General features: G+C 44.8%; 1 protein-coding gene across 3 annotated transcripts in view; it reads right to left on the minus strand.

The window, feature by feature from the left end:
• Window positions 1-19,258, minus strand: part of CEMIP2 (cell migration inducing hyaluronidase 2) — an 87,244-nt gene extending 67,986 nt beyond the window's left edge. For 2 of the 3 annotated variants that reach the window (XM_043566812.1, XM_043566813.1), the window contains exon 1: window positions 18,074-18,361. The gene's annotated coding sequence lies outside the window, so the exon portion shown is untranslated. Of the gene's footprint in view, window positions 1-18,073; window positions 18,362-19,153 lie in introns of those variants that run through there. The other variant, XM_043566811.1, reaches the window with a different exon arrangement.
• Window positions 19,259-26,661: the final 7,403 nt, after the last annotated feature.

The following is a 26,661-nucleotide window of genomic DNA, read 5'->3' on the forward strand; positions in this document are numbered from 1 at the left end:
AAACCTAAAGTCTACATTAGCTGGTTTAAAAAGAGACAACGGGCTCTTTCGGGCACCTGGGTGGCTCAGTCAGTTAAGTGTCCGACTTCAGCTAAGGTCATGATCTCATGGTTCAAGAGTTCGAGTCCCATATCAGGCTCTCCACTGTCAACTTGGAGCCTGCTTCAGATCCTCTGTCCTCCCCTGTCTCTGCACCTCCCCTGCTCTCTTTCTCTTTATCAACATTAAAATAAATAAATAAACATTAAACATTTTTAAAAAGAGAGAGAGACAACAGGCCCAAAATGGAGTCACTTATGCTAAGGCCACGTCACCAAACTGAGACTTAACAATGAACCCAATTGCAGTTCAGCTTCTCTCAGGAATATAACCTTTAACCAACCTTTAACCAACCTGGTCAGCAATGGCAAGGTAATCTGCCTGACAAACCACTGCCTTCCCTCAAAGGAAGATACCTTGCCTGAAACAATACACTCTTTGCTAAAAACTTTTTCTGACCCCTCTGCCTGTAAAAGCCTTCCATTTGGTACAGCTCCTCGAAGCCCCTCTCTACCTGCTAACATGAGATGCTGCCTGATTCATCAATCATTAAGTAAAGCCAATTAGATCTTCAAACTCACTCAACTGAATGTCGTTTTTAAACAATCCCTTTAGGGGCGCCTGGGTGGCGCAGTCGGTTAGGCGTCCGACTTCAGCCAGGTCACAATCTCGCGGTCTGGGAGTTCGAGCCCCGCGTCGGGCTCTGGGCTGATGGCTCGGAGCCTGGAGCCTGTTTCCGATTCTGTGTCTCCCTCTCTCTCTGCCCCTCCCCCGTTCATGCTCTGTCTCTCTCTGTCCCAAAAATAAATAAACGTTGAAAAAAAAATTAAAAAAAAAAATAAACAATCTCTTTAAATCCTCAAAATTTGTTTAAAAAATAGGCACTCAAATATTATGGTTAGGATAACTAAAAAAAAAAAAATCTGGCTCAGAGTACTTACGCCAGGCACTATTCTAAACATCTTACATGTACTACTCATCTAATACATTTGTTTTAAATGTCTATTTATTTATTTTGAGAGAGCGCACCACCGAGGAGCGGAGAAAGGGAGAAAGACAATCCCAAGCAAGCTCCACACCATCAATGTGGAAGCTGACACAGGGCTCGATCTCATGACCCATGAGATCATGACCTGAGCCACAATCAAGAGTTGGATGCTTGGGCGCCTGGGTGGCTCAGTTGGTGAAGCGTCCGACTTCGGCTCAGGTCATGATCTCATGGCTCATGAGTCCAAGCCCCGTGTCAGGCTCTGCACTAACAGCTCAGAGCCTGGAGCCTGCTTTGGATTCTGTGTCTCCCTTTGTCTCTGCCCCTCCCTCACTCATGCTCTGTGTGTGTGTGTCTCTCTCTCAAAACTAAATAAACATTTGGGGCGCCTGGGTGGCACAGTCGGTTAAGTGTCCGACTTCAGCCAGGTCACGATCTCGCGGTCCGGGAGTTCGAGCCCCGCGTCGGGCTCTGGGCTGATGGCTCAGAGCCTGGAGCCTGTTTCCGATTCTGTGTCTCCCTCTCTCTCTGCCTCTCCCCCGTTCATGCTCTGTCTCTCTCTGTCCCAAAAATAAATAAATGTTGAAAAAAAAATTAAAAAAAAAACTAAATAAATATTTAAAAAAAAAAAAGAGTTGGATGCTTAACCAACTGAGCACTCAGGCACCACACTCATCTAATGCATTTAATACAACAAATCTGTGTATCTCCCATTATCCTTATTTTGCACCTGAGAAAGGTTAATTAGCTATTATATGGAAAAAACAGGACACTAGAGTTCTGGTTCTTAACCGTTACACTAATGTGTCTTTCAAGACAATTGAGAAGCAAGAATTCCAAAGAAATCAATTTTCTGATTTGCAAGGGTGTAACTCGAACTGAGCTGAGTCTGAAAGAATAGAGCACATTAATATTTTCAGGAATTCTTCATGCCGAAGTTCACTACAAATGATTCTTATCTAAGAGAAGCTCTCTCTCTCTCTGTCTCTCTCTCTCTCTCTCTCTCTGTCTCTCTCTCACACACACACACACACACGTCAGTCCTTTTTATTTTTTATAGTAAGCACTTGTAAGTTTTTGAAAGAGTAAGTTTTAAATGCAACCCTATTCTGTTACTTTGCGAAGGGAAGGGGAGAGGAGGGGAGGGGAGGGGAGGGGAGGGGAGGGGAGGGGAGGGGAGAAGAGAAAAGAGAAAAGAGAAAAGAGAAAAGAAAAGAAAAGAAAAGAAAAGAAAAGAAAAGAAAAGAAAAGAAAAGAAAAGAAAAGAAAAGAAAAGAAGAAAGAAAGGAAGGAAGAAAGAAAAGAAATCCTATGCTACTATATAATGTTCTTATTGCAATGACTGTGGATAAATAAGATGTGCTGAATGGTTTCAGAAACATGGTGTTCAACGTCTCCCATTCTGTAATAACTAGAGCATCTCAGAGTCACCTGATTTCACTCAATAGCCTTGTAATTAATTCCCCTCATGTTTTGCCAAAACAATGAATGAGATCCCAGTCATAAGGGTACCCCCAAATTGCTCTAAACTACACTAAACCCATTAAACATAAAATGCCGTCATTAGAGAAGCCATCAATAAGCATTCCCAGGACCCAAACGACCTGCAAATTCATGGGGACAGAAAGGGAATCTAATCAGGAATTGATGCTGATTTTACATGGGGCAAAGAACATTCTGAGTCAGTGTGTCTGTCAAAAACACTTGGTTAGCGGGGTTTGATTTCTGAACAAAAGTAATTATTTAGATGAAGCTTAAGCTCCATGACAAAGGAAAAAGAACATGATTCAAGGTGCTATTGAAGACATTACCATGTGCCAAACAGCAGAACGAGATAATAGAGACATCCTGCCGGAACAAATGAGAGAGTATAACAAAGAGCCCTTTCTGATCCTCTATTAACAAAGAAAAGGCTAAACTAGATATTCTTGAGTGCCAGGCTCACCAGGGCGGGAGGGGAGTCATGAGTATAATCTGCTCTGAAAGGGAGTGGGGATCTTTTGTTTGAGGCTGCAATCAACTGATACTTCATTGTTCCAGGGTGAGAAAGGTTGTTATTACTTAACAGGCTGGAGGGCCCTTTTGTGGGAGATGATGTGTCTCCAGATGTACCCACAGTATAATAACAGGCAGTAAGAGGCTAAATGAAGCCACCAAGCTGCTGGGAATAATTTGTCTTCAGTCATAAAATGATAGACTCACATGGAAAATTCAGATGGTGTCTGCCATAAACTAAAATGGTCAAGAAATGAAAGTAACTGTGGTTGTGTTTGCCCCATAACTCTTTTGTAAAACTATATACAAAATATTAATTTTTATTATTTTCTTAAGTAAACTCGATGCCCAACATGGGCTTGAACTCATGACTCCAGAGACCAAGGGTTCCATGCTCTACCAAATTAAGTCAGCCAAGCACCCCAAAACTAAATATATTTCTATTCATATATTCTGAGCCCATTAGCTCCACTCTATTGAAAGACATGTAAATGCATAAGCGGCAAATACAATCATTTTCTTCCTAAGAAGTAACATACTGTTGAAACCATCTTAAAATTACAATCAGGGGCACCTGCCTAGCTCAGTCAGAAGAGCGTGCAACTCTTAACCTCGGGGTCGTGAGTTCAAGCCCATGTTGGGTGTAGACATTACCTAAATAAATAAACTTTTAAAAAATTACAATAAAAAAACTCACTTTACGCAGATTTCCTTTCAATTTATTATAATTTGTAAAGATACAAGATAAATTTTAGGATATCACTTTACATTTATGAGTTTATTTTAGAAGTAGTATTATGAATCAGTTACTTAAAAATATAATTATTGCTAGTTATAGATTTAAACTACTTGTGGGAAAAATTGACATTTCACTCATTCAATAAGCAATAGTGAGATCCTAAGGTCATTAGAGGATTGTGGTAAGAACAACTGAGGATAGAGAAAAGATTTACGGCATCCCCAAAAAACACAATTCCTAAATTCAACTTGAATCACTCACTTGAAGGCAGAGTTAAATTGACCAGGGAAATACAGCTGACCCTTGAAGTGGGGGCACTTATCCCCCGCCACGCAGTCAAAAATCCATGTATAACTTTTGACTCCCCCAAAACGTAACGACTAATAACAGCCTACTGTTGACTAGAAGCCTTATGGATAACCAAATAGTTGATTAACACACATTTTGTATGTAACATATATTATATACTGTATTCTTACAACAAAGTAAACCAGAGAAAAGAAAATGCCATTACGAAAATCCTAAGGAAGACAAAATTTGTTGACAGCACTGGACTGTGTTTATGGGGGAAGATCCACATATTAGTGGACCTGAGCAGCACCGTGAGAACAGTGGTCAAGTTCCCAAGCTCTCTGACCAATGGCCGTTTCATCCACGAGATTGTTAGTACAGCCCCTGCAGCATTAGTGAATCCGGTGTTCTGAGAACAAAGAGGCACCTAACAGAAGAAAGAAGATGAAGAGGTCCCTCTGGGCTTTCAAGACTTCAAGGTGACTATTAGCTGCCATTGTGAAGTTTTGACGACAGACCAATGTTTTTACTTCAAACGCTACTAATCTGTTCCCGTTACATGTCGTTTTTAAGACGGCGGTCTTTCTAGTGGAAAGCACATAGTACTATACAGAAGGAACACGTTAGCATTTTATGATGTATTTGAAGAGCTAAATCCCTAAACACAGATAGATAATCCAAAGTGGGAGGAAAAAAGTCATTCATATTGAGTTGGGAAATGCACTCCATGCAAGTTTTGAAGCATAACTTTTGGTATTTGAATTATCTCGTATTTATTTACTGGATGACAGCCCGAAAGGCTTAGTAATAATTAATTAATTAAAATGTTAGTATAGGTGCTGCCGAAGCCAGCACTAATTAATTAAAAAGTTAAATCACTAAATATAAATAAATAAATAAATAAATAAATAAATAAATAAATAAAATCATGCCATTAAAGATATTCACAGGGAATTTGGGCAAATATTTAAAATAGAACAGTTCATGGTGTCAGACTAGAAGTCTGGTGGGTATCGGGGTTTATATATCATAGCAGTAGCTCAGCTTTGGGAGTATTATTCACCATATTTGTCTACATTGACCAACTGGGAAAAGAAGGTAGAGGAATAAAAATTAAGATTTCTTGGCCTCTTATCCCTTCACTGCTTAGGGAAAAGTGTATAACGAAGGGCTGATTCTTCCCCCTCTTACCTCTAAAATAAGTAATACAAGAAATTACTAAGACTATGAAACTATCAACTTAAAAGATAAAAATGCAAATGCTGAAAAAGGGGGAAGCATTCAAAACCTACCATTTTGGGGGCGCATGGGTGGCTCAGAGCCTGGAGTCTGCTTCAGATTCTGTGTCTCCCTCTCTCTCTCTCTCTCTCTCTCTCTCTGCCCCTCCCCTGCTCACACTCTCTCTCTCTCAAAAATAAACATTAAAAAATTTCTTAAAATAGAACTACTAATTTTGTCAAAAAAAAATCGCTAAAAAGAAACCTTTAAAACTTCCTGTTACTTTGAAACAAAATTCTTCTCTTGCATAAAAAGAATGCATAACCTTCAACAGCAACTCAAGGTGGGAGGGGGCCTGTACATTTGATAAGAACACCAATTACAAGAAGTAATCACAGAAAATAATTTGTTTTGAAATTTCAATAACATTAAAGGAGATCAGGTTGGTAAGGGTTTCTCGGGCCTATAAAAATAAAAGAGCATGGGGCACCTGGGTGGCTTAGTCAGATGACTGTCAGACTCCTGACTTCGGCTCAGGTCCTGGTCTCATGGTTGGTAAGTTCAAGCCCTGAATCAGTGCTGCTAGCACAGAGTCTGCTTGGGATTCTCTGTCTCCTTCTCTCTCTGCCCCTCCCCACTCGTGCACTCTCTCTCTCAAAAATAAATATTAAGAAAAAGAGAGAGAGCGTGATTTTAAGAAAACTGAGATATTCTCATTTAAAGTCAGCAAACACTGTGCTATCCCATCCAAGAAACCCTTCCATCTCAGGATTCTGCAAGAAGTTCTGTCTGTTCTGCCCCGTACTCTGTGTAAAACTCTTGTTAGGGTGCTCCTGGCTGGCTGAGTCGGTAGAATGTAAGACTCTTGATCTCAGGGTCAAGAGTTCGAGCCCCACATTGGGTGTGGAGATTACTAAAAAATAAATAAGTAAATAGATAGATAAATCTCTTGTTGGATCATCTTGCTATCTGCCTTATGTTCCAGTTAACGTGTAGACTTGTCCGTCCTTCAGTCAACTATAAATATAGTTTATAGTTTATATATATATATATATATATATATATATATATATATAAATATATATATATAAATAAGCCTCTTGAGAACAGGGACTATGTCTTACTCATCTTCGTATTCTCACAGGATCTTACACACAGTAGGTACTCACTAGGGGCTTGTGGAACTTTGATCAATATCCCTCTATAGATCACACATACACATATACACAGACTGGAATTTCCCACTTAATCTTTCTTTAACATCCTTGAGGCTCTGGGAAATTTGTCTCATCTATCTGTATCTATTGCCCCGATTTAGGAAAAACTGAGAATGTTTACAACTTCAAGCAAAAAGGTCAAAGCATTAATTTTTACAAAATGCAGTCCTAGTGTGCAATCTAGCAGGTGACTAAAGGTATAATTCCCAGCTGCAAACAGGAATTCTAAAGATAAAGAGCAGCACCCTAGACAAGCCCAACCTTTCACAATATTTTATAATAGTTTTAGCAATACAGTATGAAATGCAGTAGGCACACAGGAAAAAAGAAAGTGCTCCATTCTGCTTTATGTTGTTATGCTGATAGCCAATAAATGCTGTGATCTGGGTCACTTGGCTGGCTCAGGCAGTACAGCATGTGACTTTTGATCTCTGGGTTATGAGTTTGTGCCCCAGGGTGGTGAGTTCAAGCCCTACGTTGGACACAGAGCTTAATTTGGAAGAAACAAAAAAAAGGCGGGGGGGGGAATATCGAAAAATTTTTGGAAAAAAAAATGTATTGAAGGAGTCTTCTCAATACAGACATAGCAGCAGTAATTCAAAATTAATAAGAGCTCTTTAAAAGGACAGAGTTTTGAGGTGCCTGGGTGGCTCAGTCAGTTGAGGTCTGACTTCGGCTCAGGTCATGATCTCACAGCTCATGAGTTCGAGCCCCGCATCGGGGTCTGTGGCTGACAGCTCACAGCCTGGAGCCTGCTTCTGCTTCTGTGTCTCCCTCTCTCTCTGTCCCTAACCCATTCTCATTCTGTCTCTGTTTCTCTCAAAAGTAAATAAACATTAAAAAAAAAAAATTTTAAAGGACCAAGTTTTCACGTGCTTTCTACTGCGGAGACATGAATATAGAAGACAAAAACTGCTTCCTACACACGCTTATCACTTACATGGTGCTTGAGGGCACTTGGTGCCGGAAGTTGTATATTCAGTCCCCCCAGTTGCCCAGCCCCTCCAACCCCGTGGGGAGGGGCTCTCATAGCCCATGCTATGCCCTGCATACTGACCCCATCATAGTGAACACTTACTGAAAACTCACTGCTTTTGATTCATTTAACCCTTTTTAAATCTCGCCTGCACTTGTTTCGAGAACTTATTTTTGAATGGAAAATTTAGGCTTATAGGAATAGTCAAGAAGCTGGCATGATCTCAAGCTTATTCTTCTTTGATCAAGGACATAATTTTGGAAACAGTGTCCAATCTAAAGGTCACTTCTGCAAGTTACGGTCTTCGTTTTCTAAGAGTTTCGGTACAACCGGCCAAACTCTGGCCGAGGAAACTTCCTTTTATTAAGATCTTGGTAGCTCTTCATAACACACTCACTGGTATGCTTAAGTCACAATAAAAAGTCAACCATGCCAGGAACGAGTGGCCATTTGTGAATTACCTTGAAAATAAATGATAGATGTTTATAATTATTAGTAATTATGACCTAGTTAAAATTTTAACCAGCTCCTAACGGCTTTGAACTTCCAGTTAATGGTTTCAACTTCCAATCTCTCATGTTTAGGAAAAAGATAACACAGAATAACATCAAGGAACCAGGTTTAGGGTTTGGGAGGGCGGTCGGGGGTTTCTTTAGTTTTGTGGTAGATTCGGACTACGTCTACAGTTGCTAAACAATGAGCTCAATACTTCAATCATATAAAACTGTTCAGTAAGAAATAAACTTAGCACAACTGGCTTGTAGCTCCTTTAGTTTCTCAAGCTGTCAAATAAATACTTAAGTCTGATCCATGTTTGTGAAGACTGTGTATTTAAACAGATATTATAAAGATTTTCAAAAAACGATGGTTGAAAAAGTTTCTGGGGGAAAAAAATCCTTCTACAGACAGTTACCAGGAATATTTTTTAGTGCATATCGTATTCCCAGAGCACACAGGATAAAGTACATTTTTAAACAATGCTCCCCGCAAAAGAATTCAATATAAATGCTAGGTCTATACATAGAGCTGTTTGGGAGAAAACAGACAGATGGTGGGGAAAGATTAAGTTCACTTTCCCCCAGAGATCTGCTTCATTTGTGTAAGCATACTCCCAGAGAATCCAATACCCAGAGACCTCCAAACGGGACGGTGCCTTCACACAAGACACATTCACACAAAAGGGTAGCCTTTTTGGCTTTTCTTTCAACTCTCCAAACCAAGACGAGTCACTATCACCTGCAAATGTCTGGTATGTTCCCAAGGAATAAGACACTTTGCACAGTTAGTTACTTTACATTAACTCTGGTTCACTTTTACTAAGCTGATCATACCCAGGCCAATATTTCCAGGAAGAGGGGAAGAATTGGCCCTTCGTTATAAACCTTTCCCTAAGCAGTGAAGGGATAAGAGGCCAAGAAATCTTAATTTTTATTCCTCTACCTTCTTTTTCTAGTTGGTCAATTTAGACAAATATGATGAATGATACTCCCAAAGCTGAGCTACTACGATTACATATAGACCCCGATTTTTCTAGTCTGGCATCAGGAAGTGTTCACATTATCTCCTCCCTCACAAGGAAATCACTCTCCCAGTACAGACTAACTCTATTAAAATATAATACTTGGGGGGTCACCTGGGTGGCTCAATCGGTTGAGCGTCCGACTTCAGCTCAGGTCATGATCTCGTGGTCCGTGGGTTCGAGCCCCGCGTCGGGCTCTGTGCTGACAGCTCAGAGCCTGGAGCCTGCTTCAGATTCTGTCTCCCTCTCTCTCTGCCCCTCCCCCGCTCATGCTCTGTCTCTCTCTCTCTCTCTCTGTGTCAAAAATAAATAAACATTAAAAAAATATATAATACAGGGGAGCCTGGGTAGCTCAGTAGGTTAAGCATCTGACTTCAGCTTAGGTCATGATCTTCGGTTCGTGAGTTCCAGCCCTGAGTCAGGCTCTGTGCTGACAGGTCAGAGCCCGGAGCCTGTTTCAGATTCTATATCACCCTCTCTCTCTGTCCCTCCCCTGTCCTCTCTCTCTCTCTGTCTCTCTCTCTCTCAAAAATAAGTAAAAATAAAAAAAATTTTTTAATATAATACAGAGAAATTATAAAGAATCTTTTAGGGGCTCCTGGGTGGCTCAGTTGGTTGGGCGTCCAGCTTCGGCTCAGGTCATGATCTCATGGTCCATGAGTTTGAGCCCCACGTCGGGCTCTGTGCTGACAGCTCAGAGCCTGGAGCCTGCTTTGGATTCTGTGTCCTCCCCGCCCACCTCTCTGCCCCTCCCCCACTCATGCTCTGTCTCTCTCTCTCAGAAATAAACATTAAAAAAAAAATTAAAAAAAAATGAACATCTTAAAACTATAAATCTCCTCAAAAGACTACGTTGACTAAAAATTATTTTTGGTCACTAAATATTGAGTCAGAATAAGCATTCTTTAAAGCAAAAAGAGGAGATACCAAGTAAAATGCGTGCATTTGTGATAACTGTGTACTTCTGGTGACTGCATAGTTTGAAATCCTATTTTTCCATCAAGTTTTATAAAAATGCAAAAAAATAAAAGCTAGGAGACATTTGTATCTGCTTAGAAATTCACTTTTCAGAAAAAAAAAAAAAGAAATTCACTTTTCAGTTAAGCTCTGCTCTCTTTGCTGGAATACTACAGTCAGGGAATAGTAGACCCCTAGAAAACAAAAGTTAACCAAAATACAAAGAGGTGGCTTATGTTAAAAACAACAAAACAATAAATACTGAGTTTATGGGCCTGCATGGAGGAAATTCAGATTAGCAAGCCAGCTACAATTTCACTAAAGTGGAGATATCCTCGGCAAATTACACTGGACTCTCCTGTTAAATATAGATCCCTCAAAACAAAGAGACTTATTTACGATATCTAACGCCCAAAAGCGAACCAAGTGAACACTTTCGCGTCTTAAAGTTATAGAGGTGACCTTTAAGACATATCTTTAATTATATTCTTATAGTCCTCCCATTTACGCAAGATACAGGAGGCAGATGTCTGATTTTCCTGACACCACACACGCTCGTTAATCCCGTTTTTTCCAAATCTGTTAAGCATCTCCATGAAAAGCAAGGCTTGACCCCAAAGCCAAGATGGCTGACAGAGTGAAAAGGCTAAAGAACATTACCGTGGGCAACAAAAGGGAAGCAAAAGAGAAAAGACAGACCTTCAGACCAACAGGGGAGAAAGGCTGATAGTGAAGAATATCTCACACTCCTTACCCCGTCGAAAATAAATCTTAAAAGAGCAAAGTATGTAGGCCCTGGGTGGAAGGAAAGAACTAAGGGTAAACACAACAGGAGAAAGAACAAGGCTTCCACTTGGGAAGCTGGAGAAAGGAGAGGGTCAGTTTACCTCCCAGTCCTCTGCTCTTCACGTCTGTTTCTTTTTCCTGATGATTATTCCTCAGATTCCTTTTTCTCCTTAATCCTTTCTGTTGAAAAGCTGCCCCCTTTCTCCCCTCCTTCCCAATGCTCCTTGGACCACCCCCCTTCGCCCTTGTTCCCCACAGGCTGGGAGGACACAGCAGAGGCTTCCACCCTGCTGACAGTGAAGGATGGCTGCCAGAGGCACACAATGGCAGATGAAGGCGTGTCATCAGCCTTGCAGCTGGCCTTCGAAAGAAAGAACCGAAGCCAACGTCTGACCTGAGGGAGGCTGATTTAATTAAGGTTACGGCAAAGGGCACAACTGTCTGCAGGCTGCATTCTCCGCGAGCGCTGGGGACAAAGCTTGAAAATACTTCTCAGGAAGAAAGAGCCAAGAAAGTTATGTTGGCTAAAATGTTGAAAGGGAGGAAAAAAGTAAAGGCAACAGAGATAGGTTTGATAAACAAGCACAGATACACCAAAAGTCCATGATCCCCTGATACACAGACATCAAGATACAGGGACCATAGGAAGCATATAACGGGTATGTTTGGACATGCCTTTCAAACTACGAAATATCCCAGATGAATAATGAGATGCCCAGAGTGAAGTGATCTGGGGCCCCTCAATCCAGCATCAAAGCAAAGTTCCTACCAATGGCAGGACCAGGACCAGAATCCAAATGCCCTGTTTCTTTCACCGACAACCTCGAGCCTATTTTTAATACAATTTTCCCCACTGAGAGTAAAGGCTTGCCCAAGAGGAAAAACATTTAGGCTTGAGCATCTCTTATGAGACAAGGACTCTGCTAGATGACAGGGACCCAGTGGAGCACAAACAAACAAATTCTCTACCTTCAACGAGCTAAGAGCTCAGTGTTAGGGTGGAGGGTGTCAGGAGATGAGCCAAGTAAAGAAGTCATTACAATGCACGTGAAGCAGACACTGGGCTGGGGGGTTCTAAAGAGGTGATCGCCTGAGTTTATTAGATCTCAATGAATGGAATAGAGGTATATTTTTAAAAGCCCTGGTGAACTGACTTACCCAAATGCGTACCACCAGACTACTACTAATAGCTTCTTTTTGGATGTGCAAAGTGAAACCTACCACTGAACTCTGCCACTGAAATGACAACACACTGTCCAACAATGACCACTATGTGGGGGAACCAACAGAAGTCTTTCATAGTGTCTGGAAGGCTTGCAGGCAGAGTGTTACCTGCAGATGAGTGCCCGGCCGAAATAAAAACAGTCGCAGTGCCCGGTCTCCCAGGGCATGTGAAATCTAGGCCTGCCAAAGGGACCATATCACACCTCCTCCAGTCTCGATGTTCATCAAAACTCAACGGTGCCAGAGCGTCAGCAAGGAGGACCAGTGAATGAGCAATTACTCAGCACTAGAGCAGTGTTTAGACTTTGCACAGCAGAGCAGGGACAGAATACAGCCAGCAGCAGTGGGACAGGCAAACAGAGGCTACGTGATCAACTCAATGGCTGCAAACACAAGCAGGGAGCAAGAAGAAACACTTTAAGGTTAAAGCCAAGCTCAGACCACATGGTAAGTAGGCAGCGGGGGAAAGTTATCCGTGAGCTGACTGCACAATGTGAAGCACGACCACGTGGAGAGGACAGGCAGTATCTAAATCAGTCCAAGCACTTGGGAAAGCAGCTATTAACATTAATCAAAAGACATTATTAACATGCAGAAAAGACGATTCATCTTCCGTTTGGCCTTTCCAGCTATACCTTCACGCACACCCTACTTGCTCCCAACTGCTAGCTTCTCAACATCACTAGCCCTTCGTTTCTATCTCAGCATGTCCTCGGGGGGCTGGCGAATGACTGTCACCAAGTGCCCACTGAACAATTAAAGGTGTCTTTTGCACTAATGAAATATATTTTTTTAAATCCTCATATGAAGTTGATTTTATAGAGGTGGCGCTGATGATACGAATAAATAAGAAGCATGTTTTTTTTACCACAATAAAAAAAAAAAAAGACTCATTTTCCTCATTCCTTCTGAAACAGGAATCAGGCATTTGTCCTTGTGCTAAACTTAATCTTTCCACTCCCTAAAATGTTAATAATTAATTTTCCAACCCCAACCCCACTGTATGTGAAAAACGACTCATTCTGGAGGGAAGTGAGTCACCGTTAGTGAGGGCCACTGTAACAACAGAAGGTTGGCCGTCTCCAAGTACAAGCCAATAATTAGGCAAGAGCCCTCAAATCAATAACAATTTCTTACTCTCTGGACAGACTTCATAACTAGACGTGACCAAGACATCTGGCTTGTGGTGGATGTTCATGTGTTTTAAGATACTTACATCAAATTCAGAGTCAATGGGGACCATTCTTTTTTCTCGGTGGCTCAGTATGGATCGTCTTAAATTACAATCCTTTCGGGCAAAAACTTTCCAATCACACTTCTATGCAGTGTTAACACCATTTTAAAAACTTTATTAAAGCTAAGACTGCTACAAGATCCCTGAGGCAAACTTTTCATAACATAAAATCCCCAAATGTTGCCAAATTTTTACTTATTGTCCAAACTGAGATGGAGCCCTGATAAAATAAGTATAAAAGGTTTATCACTTGTTACAACGTAATGAAAATAAGTGTCATGTTACAAGTCAGGCTACAAGGTTAGACTAATAACAATTTCAATGCAGATTTGCCTAACAGATCAAAGGACGGATTTCGGTGGGAGACAACAATTCCGTGTTTTTTAAGTCATACACAACGTCCCAGTCTGGGCCATTTTTTTTTTTTAAGAGACATTTTAGTAAAGACCCTACGCTTCATTCGTCTTTGCACTGCTCACAGCAACCAGCACAGAGCCTTGCACATCTTAGGAATGCAATAAAATATTTGCTGAACATAGTTCCTGACAACCAACATTAATGGCTTCCCAAAGCAAACACAGGGAAAACAAAAGAACATGCCAACATATTTCTAATATACTTTTAACCTATGATTCACAACACAAATCTGAATAATGTTTCCAGGAACTTACTTCTTTTCAAAAATGTGCACTTCTACAATATTTTAAATTTGTGTACTATTAATGGAAAATGCAAGTAAAGCTAACATTATGGTTACATTTAGTTCCCTATTTGCCAGAAATGTATTACAAGTAACATCACCCCCACTGTGTGCATCATGTCATGTGTAGGTCCTCCCAAACAAAAAAGGTAGAGTATCTGCTTTAAAGCTGGGTGCAATGGGTTTCTCAGCCCAAATGCAAATCATTTCACCATTAAAACATTAAAATAACCAAATTGCTAACAAAACCAAACAGGAACTAATTAGAGTACATTAGAGGGGAAAAAAAAATGCTGACCGGAAACAGGGACAAAGGGGTTCTTGTCCCTGGCTCAGCCATTAATTTACTATATGACCTTACCTAATTAGTTAGCCTCTCTGAGTCTCAATTTCCTCATTTTAATATTATTTTTAAGGCCCTTTCAAACTACAGGCTAAGATTCAATATGTCCTGAAAATTGATTTACATTTGTACTGCTTCCCGCCCCAAGAAAATCACACTGAACTGATAGTTTGAAAAATGTGAGTATGGATTTCTATCAAAGGCAATTTATTACACTGTCAGATGAGCTTAAGTTCATTTCAAGTGGGGAGTAAGGCAAGTACATTAAAGCAAGACGTGCTTACAGATTCAAGTTTCACCTAGACAGCGACTGTTTTGACTGTGAGAACAGCCTTTTCTTTAACAGCATCGTTGAAAATTACACCTCTTTATACATGGAGAAAACTAGTAAGGGTCATTTTCAGGATCTCGAAGATGCACATGCATGGCTTTTCCTTCCTTTTCCATATTCATCTTGTTAGGATAGAGGAAAGCAGAGGGGTTAGCTTGCCTTGGGAGACGGTGGAGGAACACAGCAGTTACAGAACAGCCCCAGACAAGCCCCTCTCAATCGAGGTGCTGTATGCACCAGCCCATCCTTCTAATTAGTGCTCACCACCTGAATGCAATGAGAAGATTTCCTGTGGCTGGCATGGGAAGCTGCCTGGACAAGTTGAGGAATGCCATATGACAATAACCAGCATAAAGTCTGAAGAATTGCACTCAAGATGGGATTCGGAACACTCTGGAAAGGGTCAACAAAATAGGAATCTGTCACTGGAGCCAGCTGGACTGAGTTATGATTCGGATCTCTTCATTGCTCTAAAAAGAAAATATTTTTGTTTGTTTTAAAGCTTTTTGTCTTTTGTTTTTTGGTTGTTTTGTTTTGGGGGTTTTGTTTGTTTGTTTGTTTGTCTGTTTGTTTGTTTTTGAGAAAGACAGAGAGAGAGGGAGGGGCAGAGAGAGAAGAGAGAATCCCAAGTAGGCTCTGTGCTGTCACAGTAGAGCCCGATGAGGAGCTCAATCCCACGAACGTGGTATCATGACCTGAGCCGAAATCAAGAGCTGAACGCTCAACCAACTTTTGGCTTTTCAAGCCACCCAGGCTAAAAGAACGTACCCTAAAAAGAACATAGTTTGAAAGTACCTTGCGAGAGCAAACAGCACTAACTTGTATGGAACTTTAGTATATGCACAGCAAATTAAAGTTAAACCTGAAAGGATTCAATAAAATATGATTAAACTCATTCTACAGATGAACAAAGTGTGAAGAACGGGGGGATTTGGGCAGCACCAAAGGGTTAGCAAATGTCAGAGCTTCGCTTCAGACTGAACTCTGACTTCAAGTACTCCCATCTTTACATTTCAAAATGGTACCACTGACACCAGTGTTCTGTCCCTACTATTTCTGTCTGAATTTTGAAAATTTTAGTTTTCACCAAATTGCTTCCTTCCACCCACTGCTCCCAATCTGGTCCTCCTCTGGATTCTTAAAGGATTCTATGCATAATGCTCCCCACACTTACACACTTCCTGCACCTGTTTCCTTTCCTCTCAGCCTAGGCTCTTTCCTTTCAACGCAGAGACTGGCTCATCTTTCTTTACAGATGGAAGCCACACACAGGTGATCTTGGCTCCCTTGGACTTCCCAAGCTTTAACCACTCCATCCACCTCCCTCTGCCTGACAAGGTGGGCACTCGGACTGTTTCCAGAGGGCCTGACACGCATTGGGTGAACAAGAATTGTTAGTTGAATGCATGGTGGGTGGGTGATGCAATACTCCTCTTTTACAGCACTTTACAAGGTACACGTTTAAAACTTTACAAGGTACACGTTTACATACGGTATCCCATGTGAGTCTAAGACTGTGTATTTGATAATAATCCTCTAAATGCTCTCTTTCTGCACTGTGGTTCATCGTATCATCATTTGCAATTTCAGAACCCTGCCCAGAGGGACAGAGCTGGTAAACAGTAGCCTTTCAACTTCGGAAATGGCCCACAACTACTTTACTTTCTAGTTGGTCTTCTCACCATTCCCAAGAGAGCTTGGAAACAAGCTAGATGAGGTCTGTTGGAACAGGAATGAGGTGCCGTCCCCTGGTTTCCTGCCATGAAATCTGAGAGTCCTGAAAATCTGCAGGTTACAGGTTACATCAACAAAGGAGACTTTACTCAAACAATTCCGCCATGACAAAAGAAATCTAAACAAGCAAGGGGTAAGGATTTACTGATTCCACCTCCCTGTCCACACAGCCCGTGGCTTCTGTCACTGGCTGTTGAAACAGAACAGGTAGGTAATGATTCAAAATTCACTTCTAACCTTAATTTTCTGAGTCTGTAAACACACATTCGTCAGATAAACCAGCTTCACGAAGATTGAATTGAAAGCCAAAAGCAGACTTCCACCCACACAGACTCTGACCCTGCAGTGCAGGTTCACAGAAAGCTGATGGGAGGAACTTTAGTGTGGAGAATACAACACCACAAGGTACTACCCAGTGTTGACTAAGCAGAAGGGCTAGTCCACTGTCTTCTCCTTTGCCCAGAAAGGCAAACCCCAAACAGCCCTTTGAATAGCTAATCAAAGGCACACAACTAGAGCATGATGCCCAGACCAATTTTGAAAATAGCAAGCTTCCTTCAAGGGTCAAAGATTAATAGCTCCATTTTTGCCAAACCAAAGAACCATAAGGCTAACTACGTGCGTTTCTAACACACCCGTTTCCAACAGGTATGTCTGGCTGCCCTGAGGCTTGAGGCCTCCCTCAGCTCAGGTGAAACTTCCTTCCATCCCATTTCCTCTAAATTCTTATTTTGCTCCTGAAAACATCTGCACACCCTGCAATTACACAACAGGGCATCGCATGGTTGAAATGAAACCAGGAGAGTGGACACAAGCCGGTGAGGGGCTCCTGTGTGGAATGAAAGTTCTTAAAATTATTAAGCACTCCATCCTTAACCCCAACTCCTGATGAAAGGAGACATATATCAAAGTCTGTTTTCCTAACCTTACGCAGAGAATTTAAGTGAGTGGTTTCCGCTCAACAGCGAGGTCTGGAGACAACCCTCAGCAGAGAGCATCCAGGGACATCAGGACCTCGGTTTTATTGCAAAGGATGTAGAAGCTGGCACTAACTACTGAATTCTGGGATCCTCACAGAGCGGGACGCCCCTCCTTTGCCAAGACCTCGCAACTCTGCAGAGGAAAGCTGGGCGTGGGGTCCAGGGCTTAGGCTATATTCCCCAGCTGTAAAGAAAGCTGCAAGCGATTTTTAAAGCCTCCCCTGACTTGAACTAACACAAAGCGGGGTAAGGGGTGTGGGGTGCACCAACCCAGGGGAACAGTAAAGAGACAAAGGTCACCCCAAACGCGTCCGCGCGCGCGCCGAAGCCCAGACTCTGCAATGCACATTCTATCAACCTTTCATCGTGGTCAGCTTCCTGTGGGGTTTATCCCCCCCCCCACCCCCACTCCCACCCTCTCCGGAAAGTTTGCGGCTGTTCACACCGACTTTCAAAGGTCCATTGTTTCCTCCCCCGTAAACGTAATGAAAAGAGAGACGGAAAGAAAGAAAATCGAGACGTGGTTCCCAGACCCTTTCTTGCGGAGAGGATTTACTCCGGGGGAGTCCGGTTACTTCCGAACCCGAGAGGAGGGAGCCCGGGAGAGGCGGTGCGAGGGGGGAGGGCGGGAGGGTGCTTCGGGGGGCGGGAGGATGTTTTCCATTCCGGCAGCAGCAGATGCCTAAATGCCAGGCCGCCGGGAGCCGCGGTGGTGCGCGGGGCCGCCGTCGGCGACCTCGCGGTGGCCCCAGCAGGCAGCTGGGGAGGCGGGGCGGGGGGCGGGGGACCCTTTGCTTCTTACCTTCCCCTCCCCCGCTTAGCGTCGGCTACTTCAGGTGCCTACACCGCGGTCCAAAGAGACGGAGCCGAGCTCCTAGCGTCCCCGGGTCCGGATCTTCTCTCCATGGCCAGAGAGCCCGGGGAGCCCCGCGCCCGCGCCCGCCGCCACCGCTGCTTTTATGCAACTGGCAGCCGCAGCCTCAGCCTGGAGGTGAAACACTCTCCTCCCGGGAATGACGCGCACTTCCCTCCGCCTCCGCCTCCTCCTCCTCCAGCCCCGACACTCGGGGGCAGGGGCCTCGGCTCGCTCGCTCGCTCCCGGAGCAGCCGCTCGGCTTTCTCCGCTCCTTCTCCGCGGGGAGGAAGAGAAGCTCGGCCCTGGCGGCGCGGGCCGGAGCGTCCCCGCGACGACGGGAGGAGGCGGCAGCGCGGGGCGGAGCGGGGTCCCGGGAGTCGCGCTTGTCCCTGGTCGGCGGGCGCCGCGGCTCGCGAGGGTCGCGCTCAGCCTCCGCCGGCCAGACAAGCCGCCCGGCTCTGCTGGGCCGAGGGCTGCGGATTGGGCGGGCGGGCGGGCGGACGGGACGCAGGAGGCGGGGGCAGAGGAGGGGCCTGCGGCCGGAGGAGGCGGTGGCCGCGCTGGGCTCCTCCCGCCGCCCGGCTCCGCGGGAGCTCGGGACCCGGCGCTGAGCGCGTCCGGCCGCGGCTGCAAGCTCCTCCTGCTGGGCTCGGCGGACCCTGAGCCGGCGCCCCCGCCACCTCGCGGCTGAGCCCGACCGCGAGCCCCTCTCACCCGCGGCTGGACCTGACAATGGGCTCCCATCACCCCCCCCCCCCCGCCCCCGGCGGAACCTGCTCGCGCATCTGGTCCTGGCCGAGCCTGACACTGCGCCCCCATCACTCCGCGGCTAAGCTGGACACTGCACCCCCATCGCCTCCCGGCTGAGCCCTGGCTGCGCCCCAACACCCCTCGGCTGAGCTGGACTCCGAGCGCCCTCATCGCTCCCGGCTGAGCCACACTCGGAACCTCATCATCCCCAAAGGGACTTCCAGAACTCCCGAAAATTTTCTGCGCGTTCCGCCGGCGCAGCGCGGCCGCCCCCACCTGGCCAGCCACGCGCGCCGGGTTCTTAGCCCTTTCCGAAGACACCGCCCGCTCTCTGCCTCAAGACAGCTCCTCGGGCAGCTCGGAGCGGCCGGGGCAACCGGCCCTCCAGCCAGAATAAATAGAACGACGTTTCCCCACGCCCCCTGCCCACGCCACTCTGGAGTGGCTGCGGCTTGCGGGAGTGGCGCTCTGCAAGCCACTCCCCGGCCCACCCCAACGCCCCTGGACCTCTCTATGTATGGACTCCTGCTCCGGAGCTGGAGGAGCTCCAGCTGCCACCTCCCCGCCCCTCGCTGGAGCTGCTCCCACCGAGCACAAGTCTGGTCTCCGGCGGAGGGCGCCGCCGGGGCTTGGTCAGTCAGACCCACGAGGTCCCCGGCTGGTGACAGCAGCGGCCCTGCCCAATCCAGGCAGTCGTCACCTCTGTTTAATTCGGAACTGGAGGTTGTCCCGACGGGGAACTCTTTCAGCCAGTCCTGGACAGATAGGAGTGTTCGGATTTCAGGGTTGCCCTTCCCCGCCGCCCCCCACCCCCGCCCCTCCGTTTTAATGACACCTCAGTCATGTAACCATGATACACCCAGCGGGCGGGAAAGGGAATTTCCCCATTTCCATGAGTTAGGTTCAGGAATTTGTAGAAATCAAAGTTTCCAAATTTCGGCTGATAACATTCTCCTGCCGCACTTTGAAAAATTAGGATTGCCAAACTTGCCGCCACCTACTGAATCAGAGGTGACTGGAAGACTCGAGTTTGAGAAACAGCGCTACAGAGCATCCGCGAATGACTTAAGATTTTGGGGGGCGCGGGGGCGCCTGGATGGCTCAGTCGGTTAAGTGTCCGACTTCAGCTCAGGTCACGATCTCACGAACCGTGAGTTCCACCACCCACCCCCCCCACCCCCCCCCACCCCCCCCCACCCCCCCCACCCCCCCCCCACCCCCCCCCCACCCCCCGCGTCAGGCTCTGTGCTGACAGTGTAGACCCTAGAGCCTGCTTCGGATTCTGTCTCCGGCTCTCTCTGCCCCTGCCCCGCTTGTGCTCTGTCTCTCTGTCTCTAAAATAAATAAACATTAATTAAAACTTTGGAAGGATGCCTCCAAAACAGCAACACGGTCCAATCCAACAGGGTCCAGTGCTAAGATCTTAATGCAACTACCCAACTTTGGATGCCACTGTTCCTTCTGGGAGAGGGAGGAAGGTTCTCGAAATAAGGCAGATGATTTTGAGTGACAAACTGGAAGGGAGGAAGGGCTGTTTTCGTGATCAAAGGTGAAATGTTTGGGACTATGCCTTATGAAGACAGGATAGGAAATGTGTCACCCTGTGTCCTAAGCTGAAAAATACCCCCCTCTCCCCACCCAGAGAGTTCAGACCCTAATCACCAGAACCCGGAAGTGTTCCTTTATATGGAAACAGGGTCTCTGCAGTGGGATTAAATTAAAGATCTTGAGTCGGGGGGTTGTCCTGGGTTCTCAGGGTGAGCCCTCAGTGCAATCACATGTATCCTTATGAAAGGAAGGCAGACAGGAGATGATGTGAGCATGTAAGCAGATGCAGCCGCAGTCAAGGAGCACCAGCAGCCACCAGAAGCAGAAAGAGGCAAGGAAGGATTCTCCCCTGGAGCCTCCTCGGGTAAGGGAGTCTTGCCCACTCCTTGATTTCAGACTTCCAGCCTCCAGGAGCATGAGAGAATAAATTTCTGTTGTTTTAAGCCACCGAGTGTGTGGTAACGTGTTATAGGAGCCACAGGAAACAAATGTATCCTACGACCTGCACAGGGCCAACTTTATATTATAATGCCCATTATCTGGGGCTCCTGGATGGCTCAGACGGTTAAGCGTCTGACTCTGCTCAGGTCATGATCTCACAGTTCCTGAGTTTGAGCCCCACACTGGGCTCTGTGCTGACAGCTCGGAGCCTGGAGCCTGTTTCCGATTCTGTGTCTCCCTCTCTCTGACCCTCCCCCGTTCATGCTCTGTCTCTCTCTGTCTCAAAAATAAATAAACGTGGGGCGCCTGGGTGGCGCAGTCGGTTGAGCGTCCGACTTCAGCCAGGTCACGATCTTGCGGTCCGGGAGTTCGAGCCCCGCGTCAGGCTCTGGGCTGATGGCTCAGAGCCTGGAGCCTGTTTCCGATTCTGTCTCCCTCTCTCTCTGCCCCTGCCCCCCTCTCACTCTGTCTCCGTCTCAGAAATAAACATTAAAAAAACATTTTTTTTAATGCCCATTCTCTGAATGTTTATTAAGTGCCAGGCGCTTTGCTTGGAGTCTGAATATGTTACTCAATTTAATCCTCTCCCAAATTGTTATTCCAGTTTTAGACACGAGGATACTAGGACTCAAAGTTTAAGGGAACCTGCCGCACAGCAAGAGTCCATTGGAATCAGGCCTGCCAAGCACTCAAGCATTAAAAATAGCAATTAAAAAATCACATAAACTGTTTTCATGGAAGGTTTGGTTTTAAAGAGGTTTTACTTCCAGAACCTATACCTGTTGTCAAAACCAAAGGAAATGGATGTCAATATCCAGGAAAGCTGTGCGGGGAAAGAGGTGGGCTGGTGGCGGGGATCGTAGGGGATTCTGTATCTTCTGCTCAATATTGTTGCGAACCTAAAAATGCTCTACGGGAGCCTGGATGGCTCAATCTGTTGAGGGGTTGAGCACCACACTTCAGCTCAGGTCATGATCTCGTGGTCATGGCAGCCCAGAACCTGCTTTGGATCCTCTGTCCACCGTTCTCTCTGCCCTTTCCCTTGCCCCTCCCCTGCTCACACACTCTCTCTCAAAAACTGAATAAACATTTAAAAATTTTACAAATTAAAAATAAATAAAACTGCTCTAAATAAAGCCTATTGGGGGGCACCTGGCTAGTTCAGTCAGTAGAGCACATGACTCTTAACCTCAAGGTTCTAAGTTTGAGCCCCATGTTGGGTGTAGATATTACTTAAAAATAAATTTTTTCATGATAAAAATTAAAAAATAGTCTACTGACCAAAAAAAAAAAAAAAAAAAAAAGAGGGCACTGAATCTTTGTGTAGCTGACCATTGAGAATTTTACAAACTTTTGTTCTTGGATATTTATCAGGAACATGAAAAATCAAAGGTTCTTGAAATAAAGCAGATGGTTCTGAAACTACAGATAGTCCCCAACTTACAGTGGTTGGACTTAATTGTTCAACTTGACGATGATGTGAATGTGAAATGCACGCAGTAGAAAATATACTTCAGATTTCCGGTTTGGATCTGTTCCTGGTCCAGCCATAAGCGGTATGAGACTCTTCCAAGATGCCAGGCAGTGACAGGGAGCCGTAGCTCTGTGTCAGCCCGGCCATCATGAGGGTGAACAACTGATACACTCAAACCATCCTGTACCCAGACAGCCTTTCTGTTTTTCACTTTCAATACACTATTCAACACGTTACATGAGATATTCAACACTTTAGTATAAAGTAGGTTTTGTGTGAGATGATTTTGCCCAACTATAGACTAATGTGGGTGTTCTGAGCCCGTTTAAGGTGGGCTAGGCTAAGCTGTGCTCTTGGGTAGTTGAGGTGTACTAAATGTACTTTTGACTGGAGATATTTTCAACCTACAGGAGGTTTGTTCAGACGTATCCCCATTGTGAGTTGAGGGAGATCTGTAATGTGAAAGGAAGTCACACCGGAGACCAAACAAAGTGAGAGGCCACAGACTTCTCTGGTCAATGGAATTGATGTTGTCCTGGATTGGGTTCCCAAGGAAGCAGGCTCTGAGACAGAGGAGCAAGATGTTCGTTTAAAAACGTCCATGAGGTCAACACCTTTGGAGGGAGGGACAGGAAGCAGGATGGGACAGAGGGAAAAGTTGAGCTGCAATGTGAACCCAGCAACAGGCTCGGCCAACCTCCCCTGGGGGCCCTGGAGCCCGCATGGCCCTTCTGAATTTTTGCACCCAGATGGCCGGACCTTTATATAGCCTCCTGAATTAGTCATTGGATGTGGTGCATCCTGGGAAGTTGCAAGACCTTGGGCAAGGCAGCTCAGCAGCTGAGGCAGTCCTGAGAAGGATCACTGCCAATAACCCTCATTACGGGGCAGCACATCCTCCCTTGAAGGCAGATCGGGTGGTCATATCTCTATGTCACGTACTCCCTCAGGATGTGACACCCTCACTGTTGTTCTGTCCTTTCCATATGAGGGGGGGAAAGTCCCAGGATGAGTGAGATGTTCCTTTGATGTCTTTTCATATGTGCTCTTCATGATGGTGGTGCTCACTGTGTTGAGGCACAATAGCGAATTGGCCAAGAGTGAGGGGCCTTCAGTCAGGTGGCCTGGGTTAGAACCATGGTCCATGGCTCAGTGGCAGTATAACTTTGGACCAGTAGCCAAGTCTCTCTGTGCCTGTGTCTTCATTTAAAAATGGGAATAGGGGCACCTGGCTGGCTCAGTTAATAGAGCATGTGACTCTTGATCTTGGGGTTGTTAAGTTTGAGACTCATATTGGGTGCAGAACTTTGAATGAATGAATGGATGGATGGATGAATGAATACTACTGAGCCCATGCAGGTGTTATGAGAATTTATTATGATAATGTTATAGGGGGTTTAGCTGCACACCCCATAAGTCCTCGGCGCACTGTGCCATCGGTGCCTCTGGCCATCTCTTCTTTGGCCTTCCACAACTGGCTAAATTAGAATCTTCTATCATTACACTCACTACGACTTCCTCCGTGGGGATTGGAAAGTGAGTGCTCTAAGATCCAGGCCAGAGGTGAAGATCATGAGAAACATACGTGGATCATTACCTAAAGGAAGCTGGAGCTTTCATTTTAATGGCGAGAAACAACGACCACACTTCAAACATGCCTCATTCTTTCAACCTCTCCGGCCCCGTATGCACTTTCCTTTCCCCATCTCTCTGAAATGCCAGTTCTCCCACTCTGTACCCTGGCTGGCCCATCCCTTATCACACGCGCCACTGTCCTTTTCATTTTGTGAACTAGATCAAATGTGACCCTCTTCCTGAACCACTCTAGGATCATTCGGGACCTCCACTCAGCTCCGAGGGCTCTATCCACACCTGCTACAACTCTAGCAGCCCTGCGTCCTGATTATTAAGTACGTCCTACCCCCGGCCATCCCCATCCTGCTCCCTTCCCTGCAGCTGGTAAACTGGGCACCTGAAGATTCAGCACGCACCGCCTCTCTGCCCTTCCTACCCTCTTCCGTGGGCCTCTTGTCTACGCTTGGCTCCGAACATTCCCTTCTGCTCTGAAGGCTCAGAAATTCAAGATGGAGCCTCACCTTTATTTATCTATCTATCTACCTATCTATCTTTTTTAGTAATCTCTACACCCAACATGGGGCTCTAACTCACCGTCCTGAGATCAAGAGCCACACATTATTCTGACTGAGACAGCCAGGCACCCCAAACCTCATTTGTTTTTCAGTCCTAAGAGTCTAGCGGTGTTTGCAGAGTGATGCTGCCTGCTGTATGGATGACAAAGGAGTCCACAGAGCCCTTCAGGAGAGGGGAGAGGATCAAACACCACGATCTGGAAATAACCTGTACACCTCTGCATTCAGCATTTTAGTGCCTCTGCATGGTTTGTATTTTTCAGCTCCAAACCCTTTTAAGGCAGAATCTCGCTTAACTACCAGCCACTCTTCCCCTTTCTGTTTCCCCCCAGGCTGTTAGAAATTAATTCCCACAAACAGCGTTTCATTCTGTGAGGGTCTGAACAGATCGTCTTTAAATCTCACTTTTCTGTTCATACTTGTTCCCTGCTACATTTAGTGTACAGGCTTGGAAATTATTCTCCAGGTGACTAATGCTTCTCCAGAAAGGTGTTGATATGCTGTTTGCCATCCTCACCTTAATTAAAAGTCTTAGAAGAATTTTCCTCCGCTGACCGAGTGCAATAACATTACGGAATGTTAGTGTGACCTTTCTCCGCTGGGCTACAGCTGAGTGTCTACAAAACCATCTTTTCTTTCTTTATGTCCTTGCATCCAACTAAGCTCATTCTCACATTTCATCAGCTTGTCATGAAGACAGTATGCATCCAGTTAAACTCTCTGGATACTTGCTTTAAAGTATGATGTAAGCAATTCTGATATAGCTTAAACTCTGACACGGTTTTTTCAGAGAGAGGAGAAACACTTATTTACTTAATTTTCAGCCTCTGCAATCTATCAGGTAAGTAGGAATGAAACCTCTTTTCTTTTTTTTAATTAAAAAAAATTTTTTTTAATGTTTATTTATTTTTGAGACAGAAACAGAGCATGAGCAGGGAAGGGGCAGAGAGAGAGGGAGACACAGAATGTGAAGCAGGCTCCAGGCTCTGAGCTGTTAGCACAGAGCCCGACGCGGGGCTCGACTGTGAGATCATGACCGGAGCCGAAGTCGGACGCTCAACCGACTGAGCCACCCAGGCGCCCCGCCTCTTTTCTTTTTCTTATTTGAAAACACAATCTTCCCCTCTGAAAAAAGTGATGTTCCATCCTGATTCCCATGCCATATGTTCAAAATGTGCACAAAATCCTTTTAAGTTATATACCATCTCTATATAGGTGGTTTTGCTTTGCTGTGAGACATCTCACTTCACAGGTGAAGACCCCATCCTTGAAAAGAGAAATGAGTTACCTGATATCAGTCAGCTAGAATAAAGTTGCTACTGTAACATATTTGGTGTCAAGATTTTCTTCTACCAGGTCTAAGATATATGAAGTATTGCCATCACTGTCTTATAAATTTGCTGTATGTATGAAGATTACATGATAAATGTAAATGGAAGAAATACACATGAGAAATGTACCACCTTTTTGTCATATACACAAATGGATGTGTACTGAAAGGATTTAAATAGCCAATTAGTATAAGAACTGAGAAAGCTGATTATGTATACAGTAAGCTATTTAAAATAATACCAACATCCTGGGGCACCTGACTGGCTCAGTCAGTAGAACATCTGACTCTTGATCTGGGAATTGTGAATTGAAGCCCCATGTTGGGCATAGAGCCTACTAAAAACTAAAAGTAAAAAATTAAAATTGTCTTTAAAAAACAAAATAAATAATACCAGCATCCCGAAATCATGCATTATCTCCTGGGTTTTATCCCTTCCTTCCTGTTCTTCCCTTCCAGGCAGTCAGAAATATAAGCCCACTGCACCCTGAAAGATTAAGAATCCTGTGTATTCTTCAAAGAAGCATAATTAGAAAGGAGAAGCAAGATTAGGAACACTTTACCTGCAAAAATTCATAGCTGTCAAATTCCCCAAAATATATTGTATAAAAGCTCCCATGCATTTTCCATAGTTACAAATAAAAACTAACATACAAGAAAAAGAAAATAATAGATCCCTGCAGTCTCGGGGGCCATTTGGGTGACAAAACAGCTCTTCAGAAAACTTGAAGTCACCAGTGATTTGAAAATCAACAGTTAACAACTTGTCAGAAGTTACTATCAGCCTACCCCAATTCCACAAATCTCTTTTGTGACATTTCCACATTCCTTTCTAAAGAAA

The sequence above is a fragment of the Prionailurus bengalensis genome, chromosome D4, assembly GCF_016509475.1.
Source record: "Prionailurus bengalensis isolate Pbe53 chromosome D4, Fcat_Pben_1.1_paternal_pri, whole genome shotgun sequence".
NCBI lineage: Eukaryota > Metazoa > Chordata > Mammalia > Carnivora > Felidae > Prionailurus > Prionailurus bengalensis.